Raw genomic sequence first — 24,432 nt, 5'->3', positions numbered from 1 at the left:
GAGGGTCATGTCAGGATGTGCCTGTAGGAAGGGTACCACATGAGGGAGGAGGATGGCTTCCCTTTAATGCACAGTGTTGAAATTGCCTGCAATAACAACAAGCTCAGTCAGATGATGCTGTAACACACCGCCGCAGACCATGACGGACCCTCCACCTCCAAATCGATCCCGCTCCAGAGTACAAACCTCAGTGTAACGCTCATTCCTTCGATGATAAATGTGAATCCAACCATCAGGATAAACCGCAACTCGTCGTGAAGAGCACTTTTTGCCAGTCCTGTCTGGTCCAGCGAAGGTGGGTTGGTGCCCATAGGCAACGTTATTGCCGGTGATGTCTGGTGAGGACCTGCCTTACAACAGGCCTACAAGCCCTCAGTCCAGCCTCTCTCAGCCTATTGCAGTCAGTCTGAGCACTGATGGAGGGATTGTGTGTTCCTGGTGTAACTTGTTGTTGCCATCCTGTACCTGTCCCGCACGTGTGATGTTCAGATGTACCGATCCTGTGCAGGTGTTGTTACATGTGGTCTGCCACTGCGAGGACGATCAGCTCTCCGTCCTGTCTCCCTGTAGCACTGTCTTAGGCTGGCCACATCTGCAGTCCTCATGCCTCCGTGCAGCATGCCTAAGGCACGTTCACGCAGATGAGCTTCCGGCGCCGACAGAGATGGCGTTCCTAGGAAACTATGCACTATTTTGGCTTTTTATGTGTTATTTCTTACATTGTTACCCCAGGTAATCTTAGGTTTTATTACATACAGTCGGGAGGAACTATTGGATATAAGAGCAGCGTCAACTCACCAACATTACGACCAGGAATACAACTTTCCCGAAGCGGATCCTCTGTTTGGCCTACCACCCAGGACAATGGATCGGATCCCAGCCGGCGACCCAAAACAACGATGCCGTAGAAGAAGGGGCAGAAGGAGCGGTCTTCTGGTCAAGCTCCGTAGACGGGCACATCGCGCATCGCTCCCGTGCATACTACTCGCCAATGTCCAGTCTCTTGACAACAAGGTAGACGAAATCCGAGAAAGGGTAGGATTCCAGAGAGACAGCCGAGACTGTAACGTTCTTTTTCTCACGAAAACATGGCTCACTCGAGACACGCTATCTTAGTCGGTACAGCCACCTGGTTTCTTCACGCATCGCGCTGACAGAAACAAGCATCTATCTGGTAAGAAGAAGGGCGGGGGTGTATGCCTTGTGATTAACGAGACGTGGTGTGATCATAACAACATACAGGAACTCAAGTCCTTTTGTTCACCTGACTCAGAATTCCTCACAATCAAATGCCGACCGCATTATCTACCAAGAGAATTCTCTTCGATCATAATCACAGTCGTGTATATTCCCCCCCAAGCAGACACATCGACGGTCCTGAAATAACTTCATTGGGCTCTATGTAAACTGGAAACCACATATCCTGAGGCTGCATTTATTGTAACAAGGCTGATCTGAAAACAAGGCTCCCCAAATTCTATCAGCATATCGATTGTGCTACCAGGGCTTGCAAAACCCTAGACCACTATTATTCTAACTTCAAAGTGGAGACAAAGTGGAGTCGCAATTCAACGGCTCAGACACGAGAGGTATGTGGCAGGGTCTACAGTCAATCATGGACTACAAAAGAAAAACCAGCCCCGTCGCTGATCACGATGCTTTGCTCCCAGACAGACTAAACAACTTTTTTGCTCGCTTTGAGGACAATACAGTGCCACTGACACGGCCCGCTACCAAATCCTGCAGGCTCTCCTTCACTGTAGCCAACATGAGTAAAACATTTAAATGTGTTAACCCTCGCAAGGCTGAAGGCCCAGACGGCATCCCCGGCCGCGTCATCAGAGCATGTGCAGATGCTGCTGGCTGGTGTGTTTACAGACATATTCAATCAATCATTATCCCAGTCTGCTCTCCCCACATGCTTCAAGAGGGCCACCACTGTTCCTGTTCCCAAGAAAGCTAAGGTAACTGAGCTAAACGACTACCGCGCTGTAGCACTCACTTCCGTCATCATGAAGTGCTTTGAGAGACTAGTCAAGGACCATATCACCTCCACCCTACCTGACACCCTAGACCCACTCCAATTTGCTTACTGCCCCAATAGGTCCACAGAAGACGCAATCGACATCACACTGCACATTGCCCTAACCCATCTGGACAAGAGGAATACCTATGTAAGAATTCTGTTCATCGATTACAGCTCAGCATTTAACACCATAGTACCCTTCAAACTCGTCATTACGCTCGAGACCCCGGGTCTCGACCCCGCCCTGTGCAACTGGGTCCTGGACTTCCTGACGGGCTGCCCCCAGGTGGTGAGGGTAGGTAACAACATCTCCACCCCGCTGATCCTCAACACTGGGTCCCCACAAGGGTGCATTCTCAGCCCTCTCCTGTACTCCCTGTTCACCCACAACTGCGTGGCCATGCACGCCTCCAACTCAATCATCAAGTTTTCAGACGACACTACAGTTGTAGGCTTGATTACCAACAACAACGAGACGGTCTACAGGGAGGAGGTGAGGGCCCTTGGAGTGTGGTGTCAGGAAAATAACCTCACACTCAATGTCAACAAAACAAAGGAGATGATCGTGGACTTCAGGAAACCACAGAGGGAGCAGCCCCCTATCTACATTGACAGGACAGTTGTGGAGAGGGTGGAGAGTTTTAAGGCGTACACATCACGGACAAACTGAAATGGCCCACCCACACAGCAACGCCTTCTTCAACCTCAAGAGGCTGAAGAAATTTGGCTTGTCACCAAAAACACTCACAAACTTTTACAGATGCACAATCGAGAGCATCCTGTCGGGCTGTATCACCTCCTGGTATGGCAGCTGCTCCGCCCATAAACGGAAGGCTCTCCCACCCGAGCCACTGCCTGTTCACCCCGCTATCATCCAGAAGGCGAGGTCAGTACAGGTGCATCAAAGCGGGGACATAGAGATTGAACAACAGCTTCTATCTCAAGGCCATCAGGCTGTTAAACAGCCATCACTAACATTGAGTGGCTGCTGGCAACATACTGACTCAACTCCAGCCACTTTAATAATGGAAAAATTGATGTAATCAATTTATCACTAGCTACTTTATATTATATAATGTTTACTTACCCTACATTACTCATCTCATATGTATATATTGTACGCTATACCATCTACTGCATCTTGCCATCTTGATGTAATGTATCATAGCCACTTTAAACAATGCCACTTTATATGTTTTCATACCCTACATTACTCATCTCATATGTATATACTGTACTCTATACCATCTACTGCATCTTGCCTATGCCGTTACTTATTTATATATTTTTATGTACATGTTCATATTCATTCCTTTACACGTGCGTGTATAAGGTAGTTGTTGTGAAATTGTTAGGTTATATTACTGCATGGTCGGAACTAGAAGCACAAACATTTCGCTACACTTGCATTAACACCTGCTAACCATGTGTATGTGACAAATCAACTTGATTTGATTTGACCCTGGGCATCTTTCTTTTGGTGTTTTTCAGAGTCAGTAGAAAGGGCTCTTTAGTGTCCTAAGTTTTCATAACTGTGACCTTAATTGCCTACCGTCTGTAAGCTTTTAGTGTCTTAACGACCGTTCCACAGGTGCATGTTCATGAATTGTTTATGGTTCATTGAACAAGCATGGGAAACAGTGTTTAAACCTTTTACAATGAAGATCTATGAAGTCATTTGAATTTTTATGAATTATCTTTGAAAGACACTGTCCTGAAAAAAGGGACGTTTCTTTCATGCTGAGTTTAGTATGTATAAGCTGGAAGTAAAACCCTATGTGATGTTGTCCATTAGTTTACTGCAATTAGGAGAGGGGTGGTAGGGTTAGGGGAAAACAATAAAGGAAAATGTACAGTACCAGTCAAATGTTTGGACACACCTCATTCAAGGGTTTTTCTTTATCTTTACTATTTTCTACATTGTTGAATAAAAGTGAAGACATCAATACTATGAAATAACATAATAAAGTGTAAAACAAATCAAAATATATTTTATATTTGACATTTTTCAAAGTAGTCACCCTTTGCCTTGATGACAGCTTTGCACACTCTTGGCATTCTCTCAACCATCTTCACGAGGTGCATGGAATGCACTTTAATTAACAGGTGTGCCTTTTTAAAAGTTAATTTGTGGAATTTATTTCCTTCTTAATGCATTTGAGCCAATTAGTTGTGTTCTGACAAGGTACAGGGGGTAGAAGATAGCCCTATTTGGTAAAAGACCAATTCCATATTATGGCAAGAACAGCTCAAATAAGCAAAGAAAAACGACAGTCGATCATTACTTTAAGACATGAAGGTCAGAACTTGAAATGTCAAGAACTTTGAAAGTTTCTTCAAGTGCAGTCACAAAAACCATGAAGCGCTGTGATGAAACTGGCTCTCATGAGGACCGGCACAGGAAAGGAAGAGCCAGAGTTTCCTCTGCTGCAGAGAAAAAATCAGCCTCAGAAATTGCAGCCCAGATAAGCAGACACATCTCAACATCAACTGTTCAGAGGAGACTGTGTAAATCAGGCCTTCATGGTCAAAATGCTGAAAAGAAACCACAACTAGGACACCAATAAGAAGAAGAGATTTGCTTGGGCCAAGAAACACGAGGAATGGACATTCGACTGGTGGAAAGCTATCCTTTGGGCTGATGAGTCTAAATTTGATATTTTTGGTTCCAACGACTGTGTCTTTGTGAGACGTAGAGTAGGTGAACGGATGATCTCTGCATGTGTGGTTCCCTCCGTGAAGCATGGAGGAGGATGTGTGATGGTGTGCGGGTGCTTTGCTGGTGACACTGTCTGTGATTTATTTATAATTCAAGGCACACTTAACCAGCATGGCTACCACAGCATTCTGCAGCAATACCCGATCCCATCAGGTTTGCGGTTAGTGGGACTATCATTTGTTTTTCACAGGACAATGACACAACACACCTCCAGGCTGTGTAGGGGCTATTTAAGTGAAGGAAAAGCAGCCAATAAGTGCTCAGCATATGTGGGAACTCCTTCAAGACTGTTGGAAAATCATTGCAGGTGAAGCTGCTTGAGAGAATGCCAAGAGTGTGCAAAGCTGTCATCAAGGCAAATGGTGGCTACTTTGAAGAATCTAAAATCTTACTACATGATTCCACATGTGTTGTTTCATAGCTTTGACGTCTTCACTTCTTTTTTACAATGTAGAAAATAGTCAAAATAAAGAAAAACACTTGAATGAGTAGGTGTGTCCAAACTTTTGACTGGTACTGTAGATATTTACAAAAATAATATACTATGGGGGATTGGAAATTATCCAGACCATTACATTCATGGAAACTTCAACCTATCTGCAATATTAAAGCTGATCTAGCCCCCTAATTGTTTTATTTGTACAAATAAATACATGTGCACCAGTTACTGAACGACACTGTCAGTTACTTTGCCCCCCTGATCACAGAGTTGGTTCAATCCCCACATTAGAGACTGTGATGGTGAACCTCACGTTACCTCCTGAGCAGTGTAATGGGGAATATCTCATGAATATGTGTCACGCCCTGACCTTGGAGATCCTTTAAATTCTCTATTTGGTTAGGTCAGGGTGTGACTAGTGTGGGCAATTTTCTATTTCTTTGTTGGCCTGGTATGGTTCCCAATCAGAGGCAGCTGTCTATCGTTGTCTCTGATTGGGGTTCATATTTAGGCTGCCTTTTCCCACCTGTTGTTTGTGGGATCTTGTTTTTGTGAAGCTGCCTGTGAGCAGCCCAGAACGTCACGTTTCGTTTTCTTCTGCATTGTTTTTGGTGAGTTGCATATTTATTAAACATGTGGAACTCTAAGTACGCTGCGCCTTGGTCCTGTCCAACGATTGTGACAGAAGATCCCACCACCCACGGACCAAGCAGCATGCCCAGGAGTGGAGGAAATCCTGGACATGGGACGAAATCATGGCAGGAGACAGTAGCCTGCCATGGAAGCAGGCGGAGGCAGCGAAGGAGCAACAGCGACGACGCCGGGGTTCGCGGCCACAAAGACAGCCCAAAATATTTTTTGAGGGAGGCACACAGGGTGGTCGGCGGTGCCGAGGTGCGAACCAGAGACAACCTGGAAGGAGGTAGAGAGTTGGTCGGTCGACCCAGGGAGAGTGCCAGAGCCCGCCTGGGAGTCAATAGAACAGTGCGAGGATGGATACCGGAGAATGGAGTTGGCGAGGAGTATGCGGCAACACAGGCATTTGGAAGAGCGTGTCACCCGTCACCAGTTCCGGCCACACGCACCAGGCTTCCTGCAACGACCCCTAGTCCAGAGCCTCCTGCGAGGGTTCCCAGTCCAGAGCCTCCAGTGAGGGTTCCCAGTCTAGAGCCTCCAGCGAGGATTCGCAGTCCAGAGTCTCCGGCGAGTGTTCGCAGTCCAGAGCCTCCAGCGAGGGTTCGCAGTCCAGAGCCTTCGGCGACGGTTCCCAGAGCCTCCGGCGACGGTCTGCAGTCCCGAGCCTCCGCTGCCGGTCTGCAGCCCGGAAACTCCGCGACGGTTCACAGTCCGGAACCTCCAGCGACGGTTCGCCTCCAGTGATGATGATCCATGGCCCAGAGCCTCCAGTGATGATCCATGGCCTGGAGCCTCTAGAGACAATCTACGGTCCGGAGCCTCTAGAGACAATCTACGGTCCGGAGTCCCCGGCGACGATCTACGGTCCGGAGTCCCCGGCGACGATCTACGGTCCGGAGTCCCCGGCGAAGATCTACAGTCCGGAGTCCCCGGCGAAGATCCACGGTTCGAATCCTCCGGCGGTGATTCACGGTCCGGAGCTTCCGGCGACGATCTCTGCACCAGAGGCGCCACCGAAGTTGGCGGAACCACGAGTGGAGTGGGGACTGCATCCCGCACCAGAGCCGACACCGAGGGTAGATGCCCACCTGGACCCTCCCCTATTGGTTCAGGTTTGCGGCCGGAGTCCGCACCTTTGGGGCGGGTTACTGTCACGCCCTGAACTTAGAGGTCCTTTTAATTCTCTACTTGGTTAGGTCAGGGTGTGACTAGGGTGGGCAATCTATGTTTTCTATTTCTTTGTTGGCCTGGTATGGTTCCCAATCAGAGGCAGCTGTCTATCGTTGTCTCTGATTGGGGATCATATTTAGGCAGCCTTTTCCCACCTGTTGTTTGTGGGATCTTGTTTTTGTGTAGCTGCCTGTGAGCAGCCCAGAACGTCACGTTTCATTTTCTTCTACATTGTTTTTGTTGAGTTGCATATTTATTAAACATGTGGAGTACACTGCGCCTTGGTCCATTAATTCCAACAATCGTGACAATAAGTGCTATAGCTGTTCAGGTATTCTATGGCACATTCTGTGTGCAATCAGTGTAGAGGAAAAAATCTAGAGAAAAAAGAGAAGGATAATGACCTTACAGTATTATTGATTGATTTACCAGCTTGTCTTCATCAGGGATGTTTGTGAAACTTGATGAAAGAGGTTTTGACCTTTGAAGACAACTGATTTGGAACATTAGTCATTTGTTGACATTCGATGGACTCCTTGTTTTCCTACTGCCCCGTATCATCTGCTAAAGAAATCCCACAGCAGATATATTGGTCCAAGAGGATGTACCACTGACCTGATTTCAGGAATAAAGCTTCCTGAACAAATTACTCCCCATCGACAGACAGTTACGGGCCACATCACTGAGTAGGAAAATGTAATGTTGGCCCATATGATGATTTAATGATCTCATGATCTAGGTCAAGTAACTAAAAGAAACTGGATGGAAGTTAACAGAAATATTCTTTAGATAGTTCTTTCTTCAACATTGGCTTGAAATACTTTTATGTAAAGGAGCAAGAGCTGTATACTTTAGTATTATGAGCAAGTTGGGCTATAAGAGCACGTTGAGTTGTAGGAAAACTACAGTTGAGGATTACAACATTATGCCCAACATGAAAAGATAAGGCACATGCAACTGATCTAAAAACTATAGCAGATGTTTGTGTTTCTCTGCACTATGACATTTTACTTTCTGTTTTTGGATTTAAGAAAAGAGACGAGGTACAAATGAATGAATTACCACCACATGGTCCAGGTTGACGTCAAGAAACTTCAAAGCAGATTCGACATAAACAAGACTCAAATCTCTAACGAGTGATAGTGTTTGACTACACATGATTTATGTCCATATTCGACATATCAGCCCCAGCTACCAACTGGAAAATGTTGCAAGAATGTGTCTGGTGACTGACTGTATTGTAAATACGCTAGAGAAGTCGCAGACTTTGCTTTGACTGCTAGCATTTTGCTCTTGGCTCATTATAAAGCAACAAAATGAAGCATTGATTCATTTCTTTATTGGATATATTGCTGCTCTAATTTGGCAAACATGTACAACTTTAGTACAATCTCACACGTCTCTGTAAGTACCCCCAAACAGCAGTGTGAAGATACAGGAAACCTCCTTTAGAAAAGTACTGTACTGTAGGTGTTTCTCAAAATGCATACTACCACTCTCCGAGCACGCAAATTGGAGTACAGGAGGGTTGGAGTATGAGTCCAAATCAAAGTATGTGAAGAATGCATCAACACAAGCGTCAATGGAAAGGATGCACAGAAATATGGCACAATCAAGTAAAAAAGGATGCAAAATGTATTGAAATCAATGGTGTCCAATATTTGAGCTGAATCAAGAAAAAATGTTACCCATTCAATCTTACAAGTCACCTGACTACAATATTATATCTTGATGCATTAATAAATACATACTGTGTTAATTTTGGCATGTTTTGGCTGTAATGTGCACACATACCATAGTAAGTCAATAGGGCTACACACAAAGAATTGACATCTACCTTGCATAACATCAATTTAGGTCATTTTTGCCTGTTAAACTATCTCATTATCTTCAGTAGATTATTCCAATTTACATATAGCTAGCTGATTTAGTTATGAAGTAAAACATTGATTTGTGTATATTTTGTTTAGTCTCTTTTGCCATTGTCCTGGCTGGAAGAAGGTTCAGTGAACGGGTAAGTCCATAGTAAGTCAATAGGTCTAACTGGCTAGCTAGCCACAAATAATTAACATCTACTTTGCATTACATTAGTTTTAGGAATTTTTTTGCCTGTTACCTTAGCAGCTTAGATAGATTATTAGGATTGACATATAGCTAGCTGATAATTATGAAGTAACCGTTTGCTTTGTGCATATCTTGTTTTGCCTCTATTGTTGCCTTTGTCCTGGCTGGAAGAAGGTTCAGTGAATGGGGAGGTGCAGATTGAGGTACTACACTAGGGGGAGTGCAAGTGCTTCTCAAATGTAATGTTTTCTGCATACTCCACACTCTCATCCTCACAAGAACGTACTCAAGAGAACATCATCGGAGAATGCACTTGGAGCATGAGAGTGTGGAGCATGGTAGTACACCCTGTGTGTGTGTGAGGGCACTGCAGTGGCACTATGGAGAGATCCCCCCCCAGTTCTCCTCCCCTCATCTGAGAAAGCCTCTTAAGCCTTGGTCACACTGCCTTGGTCACACTCCGCCATTTCCTGGTTACTAAAATTCTAATAGTTAACCTAATTTCAGTTTATGTGACAAAAAAGCAAGTATAGTGTAGAGAATCATTGTACAATCTAAACCGCTGTGAAATATATTTTCCATAACACAAAAATATAGTATTTTCAACTGTTTAAAGCTTGTGTACAAAACCAAAAGTAAAAAATGCAAAAACCAAACTTAAGACTGGGAAGCATAGAAATAGCGAATTGTTTTTAACACTGACTGTCCAAACATCAAATTAGAAGTGACCAAATCTGATTTTTTTGTGTGTTCAGACAGCAGTCCTTTGCTGACATGGCTATACTAGCTGTCATAACGATGGGTAACGTTGGGTGTGCATGCTGTGGTGTACTGTAGGCTGATTGGTGGTAGTGCTCCTGCTTCCTATCGCTCAGAGGTTATGTAGCAAACTAAAGTGACAACAATGCCTGCCATGGATGTTTCCCATTTCCTTTGAATGTTCAGAATCATAGTGTAATAACACTTTTAAAGCCTCAAAAGATATGATGATCCAACTTTCAAAACGAGTCATTTTTGGCTAGCCACAGCAGTCACTTAGCTAGCTAGGAAGATGTTGAGCGTTCTAGCACTTTCACTAATTTGTTTGTAAACAATTAAAGAAGTTGTTCACCTTTTTATTACTTAAAACTAGATGGTTACTCACCCTGAACATAGTGTATGGGAGAGGAGAAAAAAAAAGTATAAAAACAGCCACTACAAAGTTCAGCTAACTTTATCAATCACAAGCTAACAATCAATGGAAGTGATTTTTATTTTATTTTTTATTGCCAAATCACATTTTAGTAACATTAAATCAAACATGGCGTTGATTTGAATAGATTTCAGATTATTTTGACATTATTTTTTTAAACATGCTCTAATGCCCAAATCACTTCCATTGATTGTTAGCTTGTGGTGGCTAAGGTTAGCTGAAGTTTGTCGTGGATGTTCAAAGAAATCTGAACCATGGATTACAGTTTATCTTGCTCCATGGACTACTTTCAGGGTGAAGAACCATCTAACATCAAGTTGTAAAATAGTGAACTACTCCTTTAACAAGCTAGGTTGCTAACACATGTTCTTGTCAAACTGTCAACAGAGTAGCTAGCACGCAACAAAATATACCAAATAACAGTCTAAAAACCACTTGAGGGCAAATCAGTCAGATTTGACCATTCAGACGCATTGCCAGGAATCAGATTTCTATCTGACTTCAAACCACTTACGAAGGTGGTTTGAAATGTGGCTTAAAATATCTGATTGCATGTGCTTTTTGGCCGTTCAAATCTGCAGGAAAAAGAACAGATTCTAATCGGATATGCAGAAAAATTGGATTTTAGTCACTTCAAACTGCCAATGTGAACAAAGCTTTAGTTTGTCTAGCGGAGCCCAGACTGCCTTAAGGCCCCAGGGTTCCGGTCTAGAAGCACGCTTTCCACTGTACCAAGAGGACAGTTTCGGAATTGCAGTTTAACTGAAGTCCGGCTCAGAAAGACAATTCCCATTCGGCCCCGTAGAGAAGTATAATGAGAAAATTCCTAATAAAACACTTTATTCATCACCTTTTTGCACAAACATCCATTTAATTATTTAAATAATTGTTTTTGAGGCAGATTGTTTTTCATCACTCTCAGCCGAAGATATAAAAATGTTATTTTCATCCATTGTCTGTCATGCTTCTGGATGATGTGATGACGTACTCGATACTCGCAGAGGGTCCCTGTGCACACTGAGTGCTAGTGTGCAGGTGTAGACGTCCCAGTAAAACCGGATCTAGAAACATGGCTGCAACCACGAAACGGGGTATGCGAACATGGGTAGATCACGTTGAAAACAACGGTCAGCCATCTTGGACGTAGTCTCCAGTTCTTTTATAGCTCAATGGAATGCCTCACTCAACCGCTTTCCTGCTTGTTCCAATAAATCTAGCGTATGTCCCAGTAAATCTAATGGATAGGCATACGTGTTCGACTGCAAGTTTGAGTTTCAAGTGTTATCCTTGGGATCCTACACGGGATGTGATTCTTACTCCAAATATGGGAAACTATATACAGTATGTGCAGAACACATGGTTTATGTCTTGTTTACAGCCCTTACAGTTTAGGAGTCTTAAGATTCTAATCGCTGCTAAATATGACCAAATACAGACAGACTATCTATGCAGACCAAATATTTATTTAATCTTCCACACACACACACACACGTGAATAATAGTCGTCATTCTTTTTGAATGGTGACTAAGAACACATACTGTAATCTAACGTCCAATGTGGGAGAGAACAGGGAGTTATTAATCTAGACATGAGCACATAGCAGGCACGTGTTACTAGATCTTGCACATAACCTTCACTGTTTTTGTGGCCAACTGTCTGCATACCTACCTCCCATGTTTTGAAATGGTAAATTAGAGAAAAAAAACATCTTACCTCGAATTTCAATGTTGACAAGAAAAGGTAGTAAATCACATTCAAGGGCTTTGCATGAAGGGACTAGACAAAGAAATCAAGCCTAGTTTCTACGTTGGTCAACACCCCTAGTCTGTAGCTGAGGAGGGTTTTCTGCCCCTGACTATCATAAAACGATGACATTCGTAGTCCGCTAATGTGTTCAAACATTCAGTATGAATAACCAGCGATAAATAGTCATGCTGCTTGTGCTGAGATCCTAGTTAGGACCCATCCAATGAACATCTGCTTCTACTGGCCAATTCCCTGTAACAAATGATTGTAAATTATGCACAGTTAGTCTTGGAGACTTCCATGTCGACCTCTTTGAGCTTTGGCAGGAATCACTAGGGAGAGCCTGCATGTCCTTTAGTCTAATGCCAGGTCTCCGTAACTAGTACGGAGAAAAAAAGTAGCTGAAAAAATATATTTAGACAGAATCATTGGCGAAATTAAAAAGAGGATATAATACATACATGATCCAACATCAAAAATCAATCAATTGGGATATGATGCAATCCAGCCAAGTCAATTAATTTCTCCCCTTCTTTGATGTGCAGGGTTTCAGTGAAAACAAATGTGGCTGTGGAGCTAACATCTGTAAAATACCTTAAAGGTATAATTCAGTTGTGTAATTCCTCGTCTTTCTTATGAAAACACAGCGATATTTCAGAATGTGTTCAATTCATGGCTATTCCAGACGTCAGTGCTTAGTATCATGTTATTCTGAATGTGAGTGCTTCAGGACAGGTATTGCTTCATTGATCATGAGGTTAAGGTACATTTACTGTGAGGAGACCAAAAATAAATTATTCAAAGCTGAGCCTGTCTTTAGTGTCCTCTTAGGTAATCAAATCAAATCAAAGTATATTTGTCACGTGCGCTGAATACAACAGGTGTAGACCTTACAGTGAAATGCTTACTTACAAGCCCTAACCAACAGTGCAATTATTAAGTAAAAATAGGTATTAGGTAAACAATAGATAAATAAAGTAATTTAATAACAGTAAAATGACGGTGAAAATAACAGTAGTGTGGCTATATACAGGTGGTACCGGTACAGAGTCTATGTGCGGGGGCACCGGTTAGTCGGGCTAATAGAGCTAATATGTACATGAATGTATAGTTAAAGTGACTATGCATAGATGACAAACAGAGAGTAGCAGCAGCGTAAAAGAGAGGGTTGGTGGGTGGGGGGTGGCGGGACACAATGCAAATAGTCCGGGTAGCCAATGTGCTGTGGCACCGGTTAGTCAGGCTAATTGAGGTAATATGTACATGAATGTATAATTAAAGTGACTATGCATAGATGATAAACAGAGAGCAGCAGCAGTGTAAAAGAGGGGTTGGCAGGGGGATGGAGAGGGGGGCGGGAGGCGGGACACAATGCAAATAGTCCGGGTAGCCATTTAATTACCTGTTCAGGAGACTTATGGCTTGGGGATAAAAGCTGTTGAGAAGCCTTTTGGTCCTAGACTTGGCGCTCCGTTACCGCTTGCCATGCGATAGTAGAGAGAACAGTCTATGGCTGGGGTGGCTGGGGTCTTTGACAATTTTTAGGGCCTTCCTCTGACATTGCCTGGTGTAGAGGTCCTGGTTGGCAGGCAGCTTAGCCCCAGCAATGTACTGGGCCGTATGCACTACCCTCGGCCGGAGGCCGAGCAGTTGCCCTACCAGACAGTGATGCAACCAGTACGATGCTCTCAGTGTTGCAGCTGTGGAACCTTTTGAGGATCTGAGGACCCTTGCCAAATATTTTCATTCTCCTGAGGGGGAATATGTTTTGTCGTGCCCTCTTCACGACTGTCTTAGCATGTTTGGACCATTCTAGTTTGTTGGTGATGTGGACACCAAGGAACTTGAAGCTCTCAACCTGCTCCACTACAGCCCCGTCGATGAGAATGGGGGCATGCTTGGTCCTCCTTTTCATTTAGTCCACAATTACCTCTTTTGTCTTGATTACATTGAGGGATAGGTTGTTATTCTGTCACCAGCAGGCCAGATCTCTGCCCTCCTCCCTACAGGCTGTCTCGTCATTGTCAGTGATCAGGCCTACCACTGTTGTGTCGTCTGCTAATTGAATGATGGTGTTGGAGTCGTGCCTGGCCATGCAGTCGTGGATGAACAGGGAGTACAGGAGGGGACTGAGGTCGCACCCCTGAGGGGCTCCAGTGTTGAGGATCAGCGTGGCAGATGTGTTGCTACCTACCCTCACCAATTTTGGGCGGCCCGTCAGGAAGTCCAGGATCCAGTTGCAGAGGGAGGTGTTCAATCCCAGGATCCTTAGCTTAGTGATGAGCTGTGAAGGCACTATGGTGTTGAACGCTGAGCTGTAGTCAATGAATAGCATTCTCACGTAGGTGTTCCTTTTGGCCAGGTGGGAAAGGGCAGTGTGGAGTGCGATGGAGATTGCATCATCTGTGGATCTCTTTGAGCGGTATGCAGATTTGAGTGGTTCTAGGGTTTCTGGGATAATGGTGTTAACATGAGCCTTTTCCAGACTTTCAACGCACTTCATGGCTGCGGACGTGAGTGCTATGGGTCTGTAGTCATTTAGGCAGGTTACCTTAGTGTTCTTGGGCACAGGGACTATCGATGCTTGAAACATGTTGGTATTATAACCTCAATCAGGGACATGTTGAAAATGTCAGTGAAGACACCTGCCAGTTGGTCGGCAAATGCCTGGAGCACACGTCCTGGTAATCCGTCTGGCCCAGCAGCCTTGTGAATGTTGACCTGTTTAAAAGGTCTTACTCACGTCGGCTACGGAGAGAGTTATCACATAGTCGTCCGGAACAGCTGATACTCTCATGCATGCCTCAGTGTCACTTGCCTCGAAGCCAGCATAGCAGTGATTTAGCTCGTCTGGTAGGCTCGTTTCACTGGGCAGCTCGCGGCTGTGCTTCCCTTTGTAGTCTTTAATAGTTTGTAGGCCATGCTACATCCAACGAGCTTCGGAGCCTGTGCAGTACGATTCAATTTTAGTCCTGTACTGGTGCTTTGCCTGTGTGATGGTTCGTCGCAGGGCATAGCAGGATTTCTTATACATTTCCGGGTTAGAGTCCCGCACCTTGAAGCGGCAGCTCTACCCTTTAGCTCAGTGAGAATGTTGCCTGTAATCCATGGCTTCTGGTTGGGGTATGTACGTACGGTCACTGTGGGGATGACATCCTCGATGCACTTATTGATAAAGCCAGTGACTGATGTGGTGTACTCCTCAATGCCATCGGAAGAATCCCGGAACATATTCCAGTCTGTGCTAGCAAAACAGTCCTGTAGTTTAGCATATGCTTCATCTGACCACTTTTTTTAATAGACTGAGTCACTGGTACTTCTGCTTTAATTTTTGCAGGAAATTTTGCAGGAATCAGGAGGATAGTATTATGGTCAGATTTGCCAAATGGAGGGCGAGGGAGAGCTTTGTATGCGTCTCTGTGTGAGGAGTAAAGGTGATCTAGAATTTTTTCCCCTCTGGTTGGGCATTTATCATGCTGATAGAAAATAGGTCAAACTGATTTAAGTTTCCCTGCCACTAGGAGTGCCGCCTTTGAGTGAGCGGTTTCCTGTTTGCTTATTTCCTTATACAGCTGAGTGCGGTCTTAGTGCCAGCATCCGTCTGTGGTGGTAAATAAACAGCTACGAAACAAATAGATTAAATGTCTCTTGGCAAATAGTGTGGTCTACAGCTTATCATGAGATACTCTAATTCAGGCGAGCAAAATCTAGAAACTTCCTTAGATTTCATGCACCAGCTGTTGTTTACAAATATAGATCCTTACGTGGCACCCCGCCCTGTGTCCTCTATACCTGCGTCTCTTTCTCTTGCCAATGACGGGGATTTCGGCCTTGTTGGGTGTCTGAAGTACATTCTGTGAGTCCTGCTTGTTGAAGATTTTTTTTTTGTCTAATCCGAGGTGAGTGATCACTGTCCTGATATCCAGAAGCTATTTTTTGCCTTAAGATAAGGTGGCAGAAACATTATGTACAAAATAAGTTACAAATAACACAAAGAAACCACAAAGTAGCACAATTGGTTAGGCGCCCGTAAAACTGCTGCCATTTCTTTCGGCGCCATCTGTTCCTTTGGGTTCCATGTAGGATCCTTTCTACAGAGGGTTCTACCTGGAACCAAAAAGGGCTCTCCTATGGGGAACGGCCGAAGAACCCTTTTGGAACCCTTTTTTTCTAAGAGTTTACTACCTACCTATCTGCATGGAAACCATATAAGCAGTAGGAGATGGAGCCAAGTGTAAGCCACAGACTGAAACCAAACAGAAGCCCTATTTCGACGGGAGGTTACTTGCTGTTTATGACACCCAGTCAACATAATCATGAATCAAGATGAAGATAATCAAACCTTCTTCCTACATTTCTGTATTTTTTGGGGCTGAAGCCTTATCTAAAGAAGCCTTACAAACCATAGTACCTCATGGATGCAGGGCTCATCTGCGAAAGAGACGGTGGTTAAATTGTTACAAATGCTCTTGTGGCTGAATGGAAGCAAGTCCCCACAGCAATGTTCCAACATCTAGTGGAAAGCCTTCCCAGAAGAGTGGAGACGGCAAAGGGGGGACCAACTCCATATTAATGCCCATGATTTTGGAATGAGATGTTCGACAAGCAGGTGTCCACATACCTTTGGTCATAATGGTGTGTATAAACAGTATGGACAGTATATGAATTGAAAAGGTGTGTACAGCAGTAGTTATATAGGATGACTCTATGTACATTCGGCAGCAGTCTCTAAGGTGCAGGGTAGAGTACCGGGTGGTAGGCGGGTAATAACAGTGACTAAGGTTCAGGTCAGGGTATTGGGCGAAGGCTGGCTAGTGGTGACTGTTTAACAGTCTGATGGCCTGGAGACGGAAGCTGTTTTTCAGTCTCTAGGTCCCTGCTTTGATGCACCTGTATTGTCCCTGTCTTCTAGATGGAAGCGGGATGAACATGCTGTGGCTCGGGTGGCTGAGGTCCTTGATGATCTTCTTGGCCTTCCTGTGAACACTGGGCGCTGTAGATGTCCTGGAGGGCAGGCAGTGTGCACCCGGGGATTCGTTGGGCTGACCACACACCCCTCTGGAGAGCTCTGCGGTTGCAGACGGTGCAATTGCTGTACCAGGCGGTGATACAGCCTAACAGGATGCTCTCAATGGTGCATCTATAGAAGTGTGCGAGGGTCTTAGATGGCAAGCCTTCTTCACCACACTGTGAAGGGACGATTTCAGGTCGTCAGTGATGTATTTGACCCTCTCCCCGTTGATGTGAATGGGGGCATGCGCTCTCTGCAGTCCACGATCAACTCCTTCGTTTTGTTGACATTGAGGGAGAGGTGTACTGTGTAGCTCAGTTGGTAGAGCATGGCTGCTTGCAATACCAGGATTGTGGGTTTGATTCCCATGGGGACCAGAATGAAATTGTATGTAATCACTATTGTAAGTTTCTCAGGATAAGAGCATCCGCTAAATGATTGAAGTGCTTTTAAAAATGACTGCATGTACATTTTCCTGGTACCATTCCGCCAGGGCTCTCACCTCCTCCATGTAGGCTGTCTCGTCGTTGTTGGTAATCAGGCCTACCACTGTTGTGTCATCAGTAAACTTGATTATTGAGTTGTAGATGTGCATGACCACGCAGTCATGGGTGTACAGCAGGGGTGTGCAACTCCAGTCCTCAGGGGCCTGATTGGTGTCACACTTTTTCTCCATCCCTAGCAAACACAGCTGATTAATCAAATTGCATTCTAACCTGAAGATCATGATTAGGTGATTATTGGAGTCAGGTGTGTTAGCTGGGGCTGGGGCAAAACTCTGACACCAATCAGGCCCCAGAGGGCTGGAATTGCCCACCCCTGGTGTACAGGAAGGGGCTGAGCACACACCTCTGTGGGGACCCCATGTTGAGAATCAGTGTGGTGGAGGTGTTGTTGCCTACCTTCACCACCTGGTGTTGGCCCATCAGGAAGTCCAGGACCCAGTAGCACAGGAAAGGGTTCAGACCCTGAGCTTGGATGGCACTATGGAGATATGCGTCATAAAACTATTCCAATTAGTTACTTCTCTATACAAATAATAATATCTGACGTGACACACTGAGAGCTCCCCACAAATAGGAAGGGAGGACAGTATGGCATGCTTTCACAGGTTTTCGTGGTCGTTTTCATAGTCCAAAATGACAATAAATACTTTCACAGAAGAAGGGGGTAGTTTGTTACTCGCCTTTTAAAAATTGATCAGTCATGTGCCACAAATCACGATAGTAAAACATGGACAGCAGATCTCACTTCCCAGAGTACCTCAGCTATGCAAGAGGGGGAACTCCTAAAGCCCACAATGAGGGATCCCCTCTGATACTCTGACTTATATCGCAAAGAACATATACTTCCTGTAAATGAGCGATGATCTTGTTCTGTTGTTAATTTGCACATTCTTGAAACCTGGGATAAAAGGGATTCCCGAGCAATCAATGTCCGAGGAATTCCCCTTGGTTTTTTCCAGTTGTTTCTAATCAGAGATAGCTTACCCTACTGAACTATCTGTGACTTGTGTATGGATGATACAGTACATGGCAACAGAGACTGCCTTGGCTACGTGATATGTATGGATGATGCATCGTAATGCAATTGACCGTTGCTTTTATTTTTCAAATGATTAATGTTTCCATTGCGTGGCTTTCATTTTACACTTTTCTCCTATTATGTGCCAGTGCACGGTGTGATATGATCTAGTGATTTGCAACAAGAGCTTTTGATCCAACAATCGAAAGCAGATGTTTTTACAGTGTGAGTAAATCATACATGTGAATGGTGATAACCCTACATTGTTTCATAACCCTACATTCTTAAATACACATGGATGGTGATAAGCCTACATTGTTTCATAACCCTACATTCTTAAATACACATGGATGGTGATAAGCCTACATTGTTTCATAACCCTACATTCTTAAATACACATGGATGGTGATAAGCCTACATTGTTTCATAACCCTACATTCTTAAATACACATGGATGGTGATAAGCCTACATTGTTTCATAACCCTACATTGTTAACTACACATGGATGGTGATAAGCCTACATTGTTTCATAACCCTACATTCTTAAATACACATGGATGGTGATAACCCTACATTCTTAAATACACATGGATGGTGATAACCCTACATTCTTAAATACACATGGATGGTGATAACCCTACATTCTTAAATACACATGGATGATGATAACCCTACATTCTTAAATACACATGGATGGTGATAACCCTACATTGTTTCATAACCCTACATTCTTAAATACACATGGATGGTGATAAGCCTACATTGTTTCATAACCCTACATTCTTAAATACACATGGATGGTGATAAGCCTACATTGTTTCATAACCCTACATTGTTAACTACACATGGATGGTGATAAGCCTACATTGTTTCATAACCCTACATTCTTAAATACACATGGATGGTGATAAGCCTACATTGTTTCATAACCCTACATTGTTAAATACACATGGATGGTGATAACCCTACATTGTTTCATAACCCTACATTCTTAAATACACATGGATGGTGATAACCCTACATTGTTTCATAACCCTACATTCTTAAATACACATGGATGGTGATAAGCCTACATTGTTTCATAACCCTACATTGTTAACTACACATGGATGGTGATAAGCCTACATTGTTAACTACACGGGGATGGTGATAAGCCTACATTGTTAACTACACGGGGATGGTGATAACCCTACATTGTTAACTACACGTGGATGGTGATAAGCCTACATTATTAACTACACGCGGATGGTGATAAGCCTACATTGTTAACTACACGTGGATGGTGATAAGCCTACATTGTTAACTACACGTGGATGGTGATAAGCCTACATTATTAACTACACGTGGATGGTGATAAGCCTACATTGTTAACTACACGTGGATGGTGATAACCCTACATTGTTAACTACACGTGAATGGTGATAAGCCTACATTGTTAACTACACGTGGATGGTGATAAGCCTACATTGTTAACTACACGTGAATGGTGATAACCCTACATTGTTTCATAACCCTACATTCTTAAATACACATGGATGGTGATAAGCCTACATTGTTTCATAACCCTACATTCTTAAATACACATGGATGGTGATAACCCTACATTGTTTCATAACCCTACATTCTTAAATACACATGGATGGTGATAAGCCTACATTGTTTCATAACCCTACATTGTTAAATACACATGGATGGTGATAAGCCTACATTGTTTCATAACCCTACATTCTTAAATACACATGGATGGTGATAACCCTACATTGTTTCATAACCCTACATTCTTAAATACACATGGATGGTGATAAGCCTACATTGTTTCATAACCCTACATTGTTTAATACACATGGATGGTGATAAGCCTACATTGTTTCATAACCCTACATTGTTAACTACACATGGATGGTGATAAGCCTACATTGTTAACTACACGGGGATGGTGATAAGCCTTGTTATTGTTAACTACACGGGATGGTGATAACCCTACATTGTTAACTACACGTGGATGGTGATAAGCCTACATTATTAACTACACGTGGATGGTGATAAGCCTACATTGTTAACTACACGTGGATGGTGATAAGCCTACATTGTTAACTACACGTGGATGGTGATAAGCCTACATTATTAACTACACGTGGATGGTGATAAGCCTACATTGTTAACTACACGTGGATGGTGATAACCCTACATTGTTAACTACACGTGAATGGTGATAAGCCTACATTGTTAACTACACGTGGATGGTGATAACCCTACATTGTTAACTACACGTGGATGGTGATAACCCTACATTGTTAACTACATGTGGATGGTGATAACCCTACATTGTTAACTACATGTGGATGGTGATAACCCTACATTGTTTCATAACCCTACATTGTTAACTACACGTGTATGGTCATAATAACCTTATATTGTTCAGCTACGTAGATCAGTCATCATATTTTATTTATCCAAAGCCTAGTTCATAAGGCTTTTGTGGGGTGCAAAAAGTGCAGATAAAAGCATGACTGTAGTAAGACTCAGTGTTGTGTGCAGTACCTTTGGTTTCCAAACCCACAGACAGAACTAGCCCAATGCCTAAAGCAGTTAAAAGATCAACCTGTGAGCTGTCTGTGCCCTTTTCTTTCCCATCAGAGCACTCTGGCCCTGTAAAGGGTCCAATAAAAAGCACTGGAAGTGTTTACACTCATACTGTAGGAGCATTGAGAGCCAGAGCTCCCTATGGACTCATATCCAGATCTGTTATGTGACTTTGTCAGAACTAGAACCTCTACATCAGCAGATTACTATGATGTCAGGGGGATGATGTATGCTGGCACACTGTGGAGAGCTGTGGCCGACTGGATGTTAATGGGTGCTCAGTGTCTGGGGGGTGGCACAAGGGAGAGGTTTGACTTCAATTCGTTGCCATTATTCAAAGCAATTTCGATGCATGGGTCTCAACATCATCCATCGCCTGAGCAGCTAAAAACACCCATACTATCAGAATGGACAAAAGCAGAGTAGCCACAGCAAATAAAACTGGAAGTATATGTGGGAGGATGAAATGCCATTGTTGACCTTCGAATCGTTCTGCAAACCCTCACTGAAGAATTCACTTTCATTCAAATCAGTGTTGGCTAGTGGGAAAGGCAGGCTATGCTGGTGTTCTGTACAGTGAAAGGGCTGTCTGTTTGTGTGTGCATATTTGTTCACTGTGTGCAACACTCTACTAATGCACTCTTATCAACCACTCAATTATTATTCATGAACAGCTATGACCAGTCCCTCAGATTACATTCATGCCATATTATTAAATGACGATAGTTTGGCAATACTCTAAGGCACGGTACCCTGTCAATAAGATTTTAAATGATATAATATTGGTGGTACAGATGTGTTCACATACTGCAAAAGCAAACAAATACAATAAGATAATCCCTACAGCTGCTTGGTCTTTCTCTAATAGAACTGAATGAACTGATGAAACAGTAGTTTGTACAATATCCACTAGATAGCAATGGAACAGGACAAGTTCCCCCAAAAAACATGATGTATGATTATAGTGAAAATAATTTTGCTTTGTATTAGTAATGATTACATATTTATCTGCTTAGTTTTTTTTGGAACAACTTAATTCCATATTCTGTAGTAACAACGATCATGGTATGTTCTTGTGTTTTTGCTATCAACCAAAAATGCCATTTACACTAAGCTTGAAAGGACAATATCAGAACAATATCATGAGGCATCATATGAGTTACCTTTCCAATCATTTTCCTTCTAAACCTCATCAGTGTCAGTATGGGATTCTCAGAATCATTCTGTTCCACAGGTGCCAGTCAGTCAACTGCAGCTTTTCAACCACTGGCGAGAGTCTGAAGTAGTGAAATACAGATGGCATGTCCATGGCACTCAGACAATGTCATCGTTATCTACACGTGTGGTCGCCAGGAGGACTTCTAATGTAATGATGTGATGATACATCCTGTTGCTCTGCACATCGTAATGCTTTACGGTTCATTTACAAACGGCACACTGTGTTTCAGGGTGACTTTCAAAATACTTTTTTACATTCCTGAATGTAATGGACTGAGAGTTGAGGGGCTTTATTCCTCCATACATGTAGTACAGCACATGGCAAAACAAAGTGGCCTGAAAGGCAGCTGATCGTCCATTATCACCAACTCTGAGCCAATTAGCTAGAATGTTCTGGGCTTGCATCTTTGGCGCACAGGGAGCACTGCGGATGACTTGGCGTCTGTCTATAAACAATGAATGAAGACAAGGCCTTTGAGAGAAGTGCATCCAACATATTCACACTATGACCTCACTTACAGGAATCGGACAGAGTCACTGCAACCAATGAATCATCTTCTTCCAAGCATGGATCCATGAGGACTCCAAAGTTAACAATGCTAACCATGCTAACACACTGCATTGGAAGTGCTTTCACTAAGTTACCTCCAAACATGTTGCCTGTACTTCTATACATACTTTATACAAGTATAGTGCACATGGATACGCAATGATAACCTATATCCAGATCCGAACATGCTGTTTGCCAGGCTCTAAGGTAGTTTTATGGTGAAAAGATTGAATAGGCCATCATGACGTTATTTCATAGTACTTCATTTAGATCAAGACGTGCTAGGCAGTTCCAACGCCATGGTAAAAGCCATACTTCCCTTGTTAGCATTTAGGGATGAAGTGTGGATTACCATCAATGATTTACGTTGGCCAGCAGTTCAAGTTAATTTCAGGACATTTGCATGTTCTAGAGAACAAACAGTAGAACAAGAAAAACCTTTAGAAATTTCCCTTTAACCAATCCCTTAATGAAGTTGGCGTTATTTGGATCATGAGATGGTTTATGAGAAGCTTTCAAAGGTTTTCCAAAATGTCCAAGATGGAGGAAAATCTATCTTGACGGACCTTATGGGTCATTGAGGTAAATTTGTTCAGCACGAGGAAAGACACATGTATACAAAGTTTGAAGTCTAGATCAAATGGGGCGGCAGATTTGAGGGTTTAAGTGAGACTGTTTATAACAGCGCCCCCTATAGGCCAATTAGTGCCATTGTTTTTGACCAATTTACTCTTGGCCGCAAGTTTCTGTGTGCAATATGTTTTATTGTTGTTGTTACCAATCTATGCTTTAGTTATTTGACATGGTAACTGAAGCATAGATTGGTAACGTAAGAAAAAAAAAGTTAAAATAATAATAATAATGACAATAGGTTTCACATTAACCGCTAATTAATATGTGGATTAAAATGAGTGAACAATTTTGTAGGGGTTGACGCCTTTTAAAACCTAAAAATACACTACAAGTTTTAAATGTCCTGCATTGCAGGAAGGTGAGTTCCGTTCGAGACTATCCTATCAATGGGACCTGAAAAACATATCCTATGTTTCTCAGAGTCATGGGTGAACAAGGACATGGACATACATCTCGCTGTTTTTTTATGCATCGACCAGATGGCAGACTTGGGTAAGATGACGGGAGGAGGGGTGTGTCTCTTCATCAACAACAGCTGGTGCACAATCTCAAATTTTAAGGAAGTCGCCAGTATTTTCTCACCTGAGTTAGAATACCTTGATAAAAAAATGCAGACCATAGTATTTACCAAGAGAGTTTTCATTTATATTTTTCGTGGCTGTCTACTTACCACCACACACCGATGCTAGCACTAACACTGCACTCAATGAGCTGTATAGGGGCATAAGCAAACAAGAAAATACACATTCAGAGGCTGCATTTCTCGAGGCTGGTGATTTTAATGCAGGAAAACTCAAATCTGTTTACCACATTTTTACCAGCTTGTCACCTGTGCATCTAGAGGTGACAAAACTCTAGGTCACCTTTATTCTACACCCATAAACACATACAAGGCCCTCCCTCTCCCTCCCTTTGGCAA

Source organism: Oncorhynchus tshawytscha, linkage group LG08, assembly GCF_018296145.1.
Source record: "Oncorhynchus tshawytscha isolate Ot180627B linkage group LG08, Otsh_v2.0, whole genome shotgun sequence".
NCBI lineage: Eukaryota > Metazoa > Chordata > Actinopteri > Salmoniformes > Salmonidae > Oncorhynchus > Oncorhynchus tshawytscha.
Note: the sequence above shows the minus strand (reverse complement) of the source record.